This window comes from Eubalaena glacialis, chromosome 19, assembly GCF_028564815.1.
Source record: "Eubalaena glacialis isolate mEubGla1 chromosome 19, mEubGla1.1.hap2.+ XY, whole genome shotgun sequence".
Lineage (NCBI taxonomy): Eukaryota > Metazoa > Chordata > Mammalia > Artiodactyla > Balaenidae > Eubalaena > Eubalaena glacialis.
This window is the reverse complement of record NC_083734.1, coordinates 60,397,622-60,405,649: the sequence shown is the minus strand read 5'-3', so window position 1 is coordinate 60,405,649 and position 8,028 is coordinate 60,397,622. Positions and strand designations below refer to the sequence as shown.

The 8,028-nt window shown below is 41.3% G+C and overlaps 1 long non-coding RNA gene across 1 annotated transcript; it reads right to left on the bottom strand.

Moving 5' to 3' along the window:
• Positions 1-680: 680 nt before the first annotated feature.
• On the bottom strand, positions 681-3,026 carry LOC133080522 (uncharacterized). The gene is made up of 3 exons (XR_009698523.1): positions 2,959-3,026; positions 2,146-2,267; positions 681-1,045 (listed from the first exon to the last, which is right to left on the bottom strand). It is a non-coding gene; the product is annotated as an uncharacterized LOC133080522 (long non-coding RNA).
• Positions 3,027-8,028: the final 5,002 nt, after the last annotated feature.

The window sequence follows — 8,028 nt, the reverse complement described above, 5'->3', positions numbered from 1 at the left end:
TCTATTTTTCAATAAACACATTGTAGACAAAAGCAATAGACGGATATTATTACTGGCTTAGATTGGTTTTATTATGCTCTTTTGGACTGTCTCATCACTTATTGGCTGTGGATGTTTAAAAACTCTTAAGAAATTTTCAAATAGAGCATCACTGAAACCCTCTTGCACTCCCTATAATGTTTCTTAAAAACCCACACATATTTAAACCAGAGAGATACAGAATTTTAGAAAGTAAGTATGCACACAAGGAACTTGGTATTCTACAGGGCAATTTCATTCCATCCTTTCTGTCTTCCACAGACCTCCTTTCTAAGTCCCTGTACGGAGGCTATAATTCTGGCTTTTTCTCTCTCCCTTCAATGTCAGTCCTAAGGCCGCAGGAATACTTAACTACTATACTAATTGTTCTGGAAGGATGGTTCTTGGCGTTTCTCTCTAGTTAAATCACTCTGCTGTGTCGAGAGTAAAGAAAAATCCTTATCCAATTCTTGGTGGTTTTTAGTTAATTGACTTCTAATGAGGTATCTGGTGCCAGCAGCTCCATGAGGCTGAAAATGATTTTCCTTTTCTTTGATTTAGGTCAATCTTGTGTTGAGTTTGAACATTTTTGCACAGCTTATTCAATGCATGATGGCATATATGTACCATAAAGAAATGCCCTTTAAAAAGGCTATAGGTACCAGAGATATCATAGATTCTTTCTTTTTTTTTTTTAAAGTTTACTTTTTTTAAAAAAATTTATTTATTTATTATTTATTTTTGGCTGTGTTGGGTCTTCGTTTCTGTGCGAGGGCTTTCTCTAGTTGCGGCGAGCGGGGGCCACTCTTCATCGCGGTGCGCGGGCCTCTCACTATCGCGGCCTCTCTTGTTGCGGAGCACAGGCTCCAGACGCGCAGGCTCAGTAGTTGTGGCTCACGGGCCCAGTTGCTCCGCGGCATGTGGGAATCTTCCCAGACCAGGGCTCGAACCCGTGTCCCCTGCATTGGCAGGTGGACTCTCAACCACTGCGCCACCAGGGAAGCCCAGATTATTTCTTAATTGATGGCTATAAGTAAATATAAATAACAATTACTAACATATGTACCTACGTAAGCAAGCACCTTACTTTGCCCACCTCTACGATGGGATTATTTGGGGCACGATTCTCACGTTTTTCACGGTCACTTCTTCACCGTGGAGAGTTAGGAGCATGGATCCACATTGGCAATAAGACCTCCCAAACATCCTCTCCCCCTCACCCCCAGCTTTTTCTCTTGTTCTTCTCTCCTTTTCCCCACCCTCCCTTTCTCATTCTCTTTTTGGGTTAATATTATCTCAAAAGGGCAAAGGATTCTGGGACTCCTGCTTATCCTATTTCTGTTTGTTACCAAATAAATGCTTAATCAATTGAAAGAGAATGATTTCATTAAGCACAGGAAATAGAGTATGTATTCAAGCTAGGAACAAACAAATAACAAATAAGTCAGCAAGGTAGCTAAATTTCAGGTGATAGAACCAGCCAGGCATTGCCTCAAATATTGGCTTCCTTCCTTTGTTAATGACCTGAACTTGGTTAGCGTGTCTCTCTCACAAAGACCCAGTCTTCTTATCTGCAAATCAGAATTCATGTTAGTTGCCAGGGAATTTGACAGGCTTAATACCTAGCACCCCTCTTCCCGACCCAAGTTCTGAGAAAATTGAGAAAAGAAGTGGCAGATGGAGTCCAAATGATCACTTGCATTCATGATAAAGCTTAAGGAAGAGGGGGTAGCTTAGTGTCAGAGCCAAATGGACCTACTAAGTGAATCTCAGAATGAAACATATAACCACCCTGTCTGTGCCAGACTGGACCTGTGAGGCAAAGACCACCCAGATTAGACCTGACGCACGGAGGAACTTCACTTCCTGGGGGCAAGGGAAGAGAAAGAATGAAAGAAAAGAAGACCTGACGTCAGTATGACCAATTTATTCTCCTCGATGTTACTGATCTGATAAATCGTTTCATCTCTTCTGGTGGAATAGTGATTACAGGTTAGAAAGGATCAGAAGTGTTCACATTGGGGGAAACTTCTAAAGCTGGAAAGAACAGTTCCTCCAGGTTTCTGAGGTCATAACCCATTGTGCTCAGACATTAAGCTTATTGTCAATCAGGGAAGTAACCACCACCTCAATTTTGGAGGACAGTCTTGTCTTCAATTTCAGTTGGGCTCGTCTGGTACCAGAGCACCTCCTTTGGATCTCCTCCTAGACCCACACGTGAGCCGTTCACATTTTCCTCACAGGAGGCTCTGAAATAGGTCAGAATAGATTACTAAGTAAATGGACTCTAAGACTACATTCTACCCAAGGCTGGAAATTCACACCCTGTTCTATTTCTCCTCTTGCACTATGTCCAGCCATGTGACCCAATGGAGTTTATCAGGGCACTGCAAAAAAGATTAAATGACAACCTTATGATTCAATAATAAAATTCCTCCAAACTGCAGATTCCAGGAGGGAATTAATTCAAATGGTGTACACCTTGTGAGTTCAAGTTTGTAGCTTATGCACAATATATTAGCATCCAAAAAAACTAACCCTCCAGCGAGTTCTCTTCCCTTCGCAAATCAAAGATCCAAAAAATAAAATCATATATTCTAAAATGCATCCAACCCTGCTTTTTATTCCACTTAGACTTAGTTAAAGGGCACCTGATGCCAACCTAGAGTTATTTTTCATTCGGCAGCTGCAGCCCGGATGTTTTTTTTCTCAGGAATGGGGGTAGTTTCTTTAGGATTTTAGAAGTTAAATTATTTCAACATGTAGACTCTGATGCCCATGACCTTTCTGGAAAGATTCCAATAGAAATAACCCCCCGTGGTTATCACCAACAAATTTAGAAAACAAGATTGTTCTCAACTACTAGAGATTTATCCCAGGAAATATTATAGTTTCAGAACTTAGTATTGCTAAGAAGCTGTAGAAGATACCCATTCTTACCTGAGCAAATGGAGAGCATCTTGGTTTTCCCGTCATTGGAACGGCTTTCAGTTCAGACCACTTGTCTACAATCTGTAATCTGCAAACTTGCTCAGTTGAGAGTAAACTCCTGGCGTTCCGGATGGTTACTTTTGGCACTACTCACCTGCTATACCTGGGAGGAAAAACTCACTCTTTAGTCTCTTAGGAGTCACTGCTTTCTTGCCACATTAAAACTTCGCTCTCAGCTCTTTTTGTGCCTTTTCCTCTTTTGTATCCATGTATTCAAAACCTGTTAATTTCCATTTACCCCTTGAAGCTCATGGCTCTGCAGCTCCGGGTTTACCTCTATGGCCATATGCTTCTGAGTGCAGGCATTGCGTTTTCAGTTCTGTATCAAAGTGCCTCTTTGCACTGCTTCCTGTTTCTGAGTTGCTTGGGTCCAACTAGGGAAAATTTCTTCCCTAAATCAGACCCCACTTAAGGACCCATGTTGGAGGTGATTATGGAGTTATGGAGCCAGTGGAAAAAAGCCACAGGAATGCAAGGCTGGTTCTTTCTCGTTTTCTTTTTTGGCTGATCTAGAACTGCCTACTTAGACCTATAGCATTTACACTTTGAAGACTTAAATCTCACTAATGCACACAGAACTCAGTGTGGCACCGAAATCGTGGTTCAACCTCCTAATATTTAACAAGGTTGTACACAGAATGCTCGTTTTTTCCTTATGGCTGATATTTGCTCAGAACAAGCTATGCTCCTAGGGAAGCTCCAGGAGCTTGCTGCTGAGGCTTTCTGCACCTGCTAAATGCATGTTGATGTCTCAGCTGAGGCCCACACACAACCTGCATCTCTGCTTGGAGACCACCTGTGTGGCCGGCATCTGCTGAGGCCACCGGTGAGGCTGCCATGACTTTACTGACACCGTCTACATGGCCTGCCTGCCCTGCCTGGGGTCCAAGTGGCCTGGATGTCCTCAGCAGCCCTCTTGCTCCAGGCTCAAGGCCAGGGCCTGAGCTGAAGATTATTCCCATTTGGCAGGTAGAACCTGAGCACCATTCACTTGAAGCCATCTCTGCATGTGTCCCTGTTTCTACGGAAACAGTTACTTCACTTGGAAAGAGCCACCACAAGCAGCACCAAACACTTAGCACATCAAATTAAAAGCCTATGGCCTTTCCACGGCAGCTACGAGCCAAAGGCACAAGGGCACAAACATGCCTGGGTTAATATAAGCCTTTACAAAACACTGAGTTAAGAAGTAGTTCTTTCCACACATTAAGCTCACATCCGCAAACTGTATTTTTTTTAGCTACGTCAAACACCTCTTAGTGGGAATATTCAGCTTATGTAATTCTTCTCTTCTTTTTTTTTTAACTTCTCAATAACTCTGCTTGAGTTTCTGAGGAAGCCTGGGAGTCAGTACCCTCATTCTCCCTACATTCCTGGTCTGAAAAGATTGCAAGATAGGAGTTATCGGGAAGTCCCAGTCTACCGTGTGCAGATTTTCAATGGAAATGTCAAATCTGTTGCCATAAAAAGGACCGAGAGCGTAGGGATGAAGGAATTTTGTGAGAATGTGTTTTTGGAGAATAGTGCGCCCATCTCATTCTCTTCCTTCCCAATCATGAGAGGTCTGCCCATCCACCTCATCTCAAACCTCCCAAAGGGCTATTTGGAGAGTGTATACTGTTGTTCCAGCAGGTGATGGGATAGCAGATTGGGATCTGCCCCGTACCTGGGAAACCTAGACAATGAGGGATCTTCTGAGTAGTCTACGTGGTAAGAGAGACAGGAGATGATTCTCCATGGGGATTTCCCTGTTCTTCCAGTTGTTTCCAGGAACAATGAAGCATGAGTACTTCCTATGGACTAGGTGTGGGTCCATGGGAGAGCTGATGACAACTGTCTGGTCCAATAAAGCACACCAGATGGGGGTGATGGGGAAGGAATGACGGATGGGCAGGAGCTGGAAGTGAGCTCCTCAGAGCTCAAGAGAGAGCACAAGTGGCCAGCACCCTGAGTGGTGATAACTGGGAAGCTGTCCTCTCATGCCGCGTCCTTCACATGGATGGAAATGTCACGAGTGAGCAAAAAGCAATTCTCATGACACAGCAATGCTTATTTAATAAATTTGCCATGAGGAGTGACTTGGCAATACATACACAAGGCTTAGGACAGTGTTCTTACTGTCTATGATTAATACCAGCATTATTAACAGTATATAACAAATTTTAGGTGAGCGTCTTAATGACGTTCTTTTTTTTTTTCAATTGAAGTGTAGCCGATTTTCAATGTTGTGTTAATTTCTGCTGTACAGCCAAGTGATTCAGTTATACATATATATACATTCTTTTTTTTATGTTCTTTTCCTTTATGGTTTATCATAGGATATTGAATATAATTCTCTGTGCTATACAGTAGGACCTTGTTGTTTATCCATCCTGTATATGATAGTTTGCATCTGCTAAGCCCAAACTCCCAATCCCTCCCTCCCCCACCTCCCCTCCCCTCCCCTCCCCCTTGGCAACCACAAGTCTGTTCTCTATGTCTGTGAGTCTGTTTCCCTTTCATAGATAGGTTAATTTGTGCCATTCTTTCTTTTACTGAATGCACACACCCTGTCCCACTCTTTACCATTCAGTTTGCATATACAGTCATTTCTGCTATAATGTGATATATGTGTTCCTCCAAATCACCAGTATAGGCAAAATCATGCAATAGAACCCACATGTCATTGGGTTAGGGGCATACCATTCTTAAAGTTAATCAGGGACTCATTTGAAAAAAAAGGGTAGGCACCCAACCAAAATGGTAGCACATGTTAAATGGTTAAGAAATACTTAAATCCTACAACAAATATGGCGCCTGACGTTTGCTTGTGGAAGTGGGATGGTTGCAGCAGCTGTGAGTTATTGGAAAGTGGTAGAAAGAGGTTTCTCTGAAATCGGAAGGTTGTAATAGCAGGTGTGGATAGGTGTGGTTCAGGGTCCTTGTGAAGTGTGTGCGTTGATGTGCTTTGTGTATTCCCAGCTGGCTCTGTGCATCTGAGTGCAGTTTTGTGCTTACCTAAGTGCTCCTCTTAAAGGAAAAGCCCACAAGCAAATGCAAAATTTGTTATCCTCAAATTGGTCCTTAATATACCAGTCACGTTGGAACAAATTCACGTTTTTCAAAACAAGCAGAACTGACTATACATATTTACAAACCAGAAGCCACACAGATCTCCTGACCTGCTTGGAAACAGTATAATTTATGAGAATATGATCTCCCAAGTGCAATAGCTACAACCATTGGATTCGGGTCACAGGCATTGGCCAAAATAAATAGATAATAGGGAAGAGAATTCTGAAGGTCCTTGTTAGGACCTCACAAAGTTACTCAACTCTCTGGTTAGATTATTTGTGAGAATACAGACAATACCTAAGGGATTGTTGTGAGGTTTATACGCAGGAAGAGGAAAAGAAAGAGAGGAAAAACAAATGGCTCTGACCAGTTCTTAGAAATGACAAAGGAAATAGGAGCCACCCCACAATATCAGGTGATAGATTTGAATGGTAACTATTTTTTTTTTTTTTTTTTTTTTTTTTTTTTTTTGCTAAAAACGAAGACATAGAATCATAGGGGAAAAAATCCATATATTTACTAAATCTAACAATGAACACCATCAAACCCTAATTCCTCTTATTCCAAGTTCGATTAAAAAGATATTTCTACCTCTTTGGTTTTTAGCTGAGAAATAACAAATCCCATCTACTGAGAAGTAAAGGCTTATTTTGTAATGATTAAAATATTGAAAAAAAAAAACATGTAAGTTATAGAGGAAATCAAATTGTCAGTCACTGAAAGCCCACTAAACAAAATCTCCTCATCAGTGGAATAAAAACACTGTAAAAAGAGTTGAAATATCATACACATAATACAATAACAAGAAATTCATAAATTCTCACACCTTTGTAAAAATTGTGTGTTTCCGTAATCTTTGGAACTTCCTTTTTTAAAATCAATATTTCTTTATCTCAGAGGCTCTAAAGTGATCCTTAGATCAAGTCAAGGATCAGAACTGCCTCATTAGTTATGTTCACATCCTTCCAAGACATTTGGTTCATTCCATCTGCAATATATTTTGGACAATGAGTTATTGGGTATAATGTAGCAAAGCAACTGGTTGTTTGACATTTTTTTGTTTGGTATCATGTGGATAGTCCTTTTTAGAACCTACCCTAAATAACTGTTCTCCAGTATTTAGCAAGTGTCATGCTATAGTAGGCATTCCAGAAATATCTGGTGAGAATCAGTGAGCCCTTAGTAGAATCACTCACTGGCCCTCATATGCTCCTAAGTTGTTGATTCTATTACATCAAGGTTTCAGTGTCTACTATTTTCTTTCTTAACCTGTGGGCTCTAGCAAGGAATACTCTGATCTTCCTCTCTGTTTTCTCAAGATCCAACACGGTACTGAGTACAAAGTAAGGTCTCTCTCTCTCTACCAGTTGAATAGAATGAGTGCCTTGCAAGAAGATTCGGGCTGAATCGCCCCTATTTGGCTTTTTATATATTGAAATAATCAGATAGTAGCTGGAACCTCTACTCAGTTTAGCTTTTTAAGTTCAGAAGGGGAGACATTCTGGATTTTATTTCTTCCTCATTTTTAATGGACTAAATCAATTTAGGTCACTGTGGATGTGAGGATGAGGTCGGGAACTGCAATCCAGTGTTGCTATTTTTATTCTTTGGACTATTACATCCCCTTTAAGCTGAATATACATACTTGAAAAATAAAAATGAAGCCAACTCTTATGAATGTAATCTCCAGTTTCCTGTCCCTCACTCCCCCCGACCTCTCCAAAGTTCGACTTCATCTTCTTGTTTCCAGGTCCAATTCAAACAGGAGCAGCATCTCTAGTTTCCAAGGAAACCCTGAAAAAACCGAAATTTACATAATTCGCTTTGCCCACTATTGGAATGCAGCCACTTCTGGAGAAAGCAGAGCAGCTGTTCAGCTGCCTCATGGCAACACTTCACAACAGTGTGGGAAGAAAACAAAGACGAGCAATGCACTTATATTAAACCACCCAGGGGAGGGTAAGG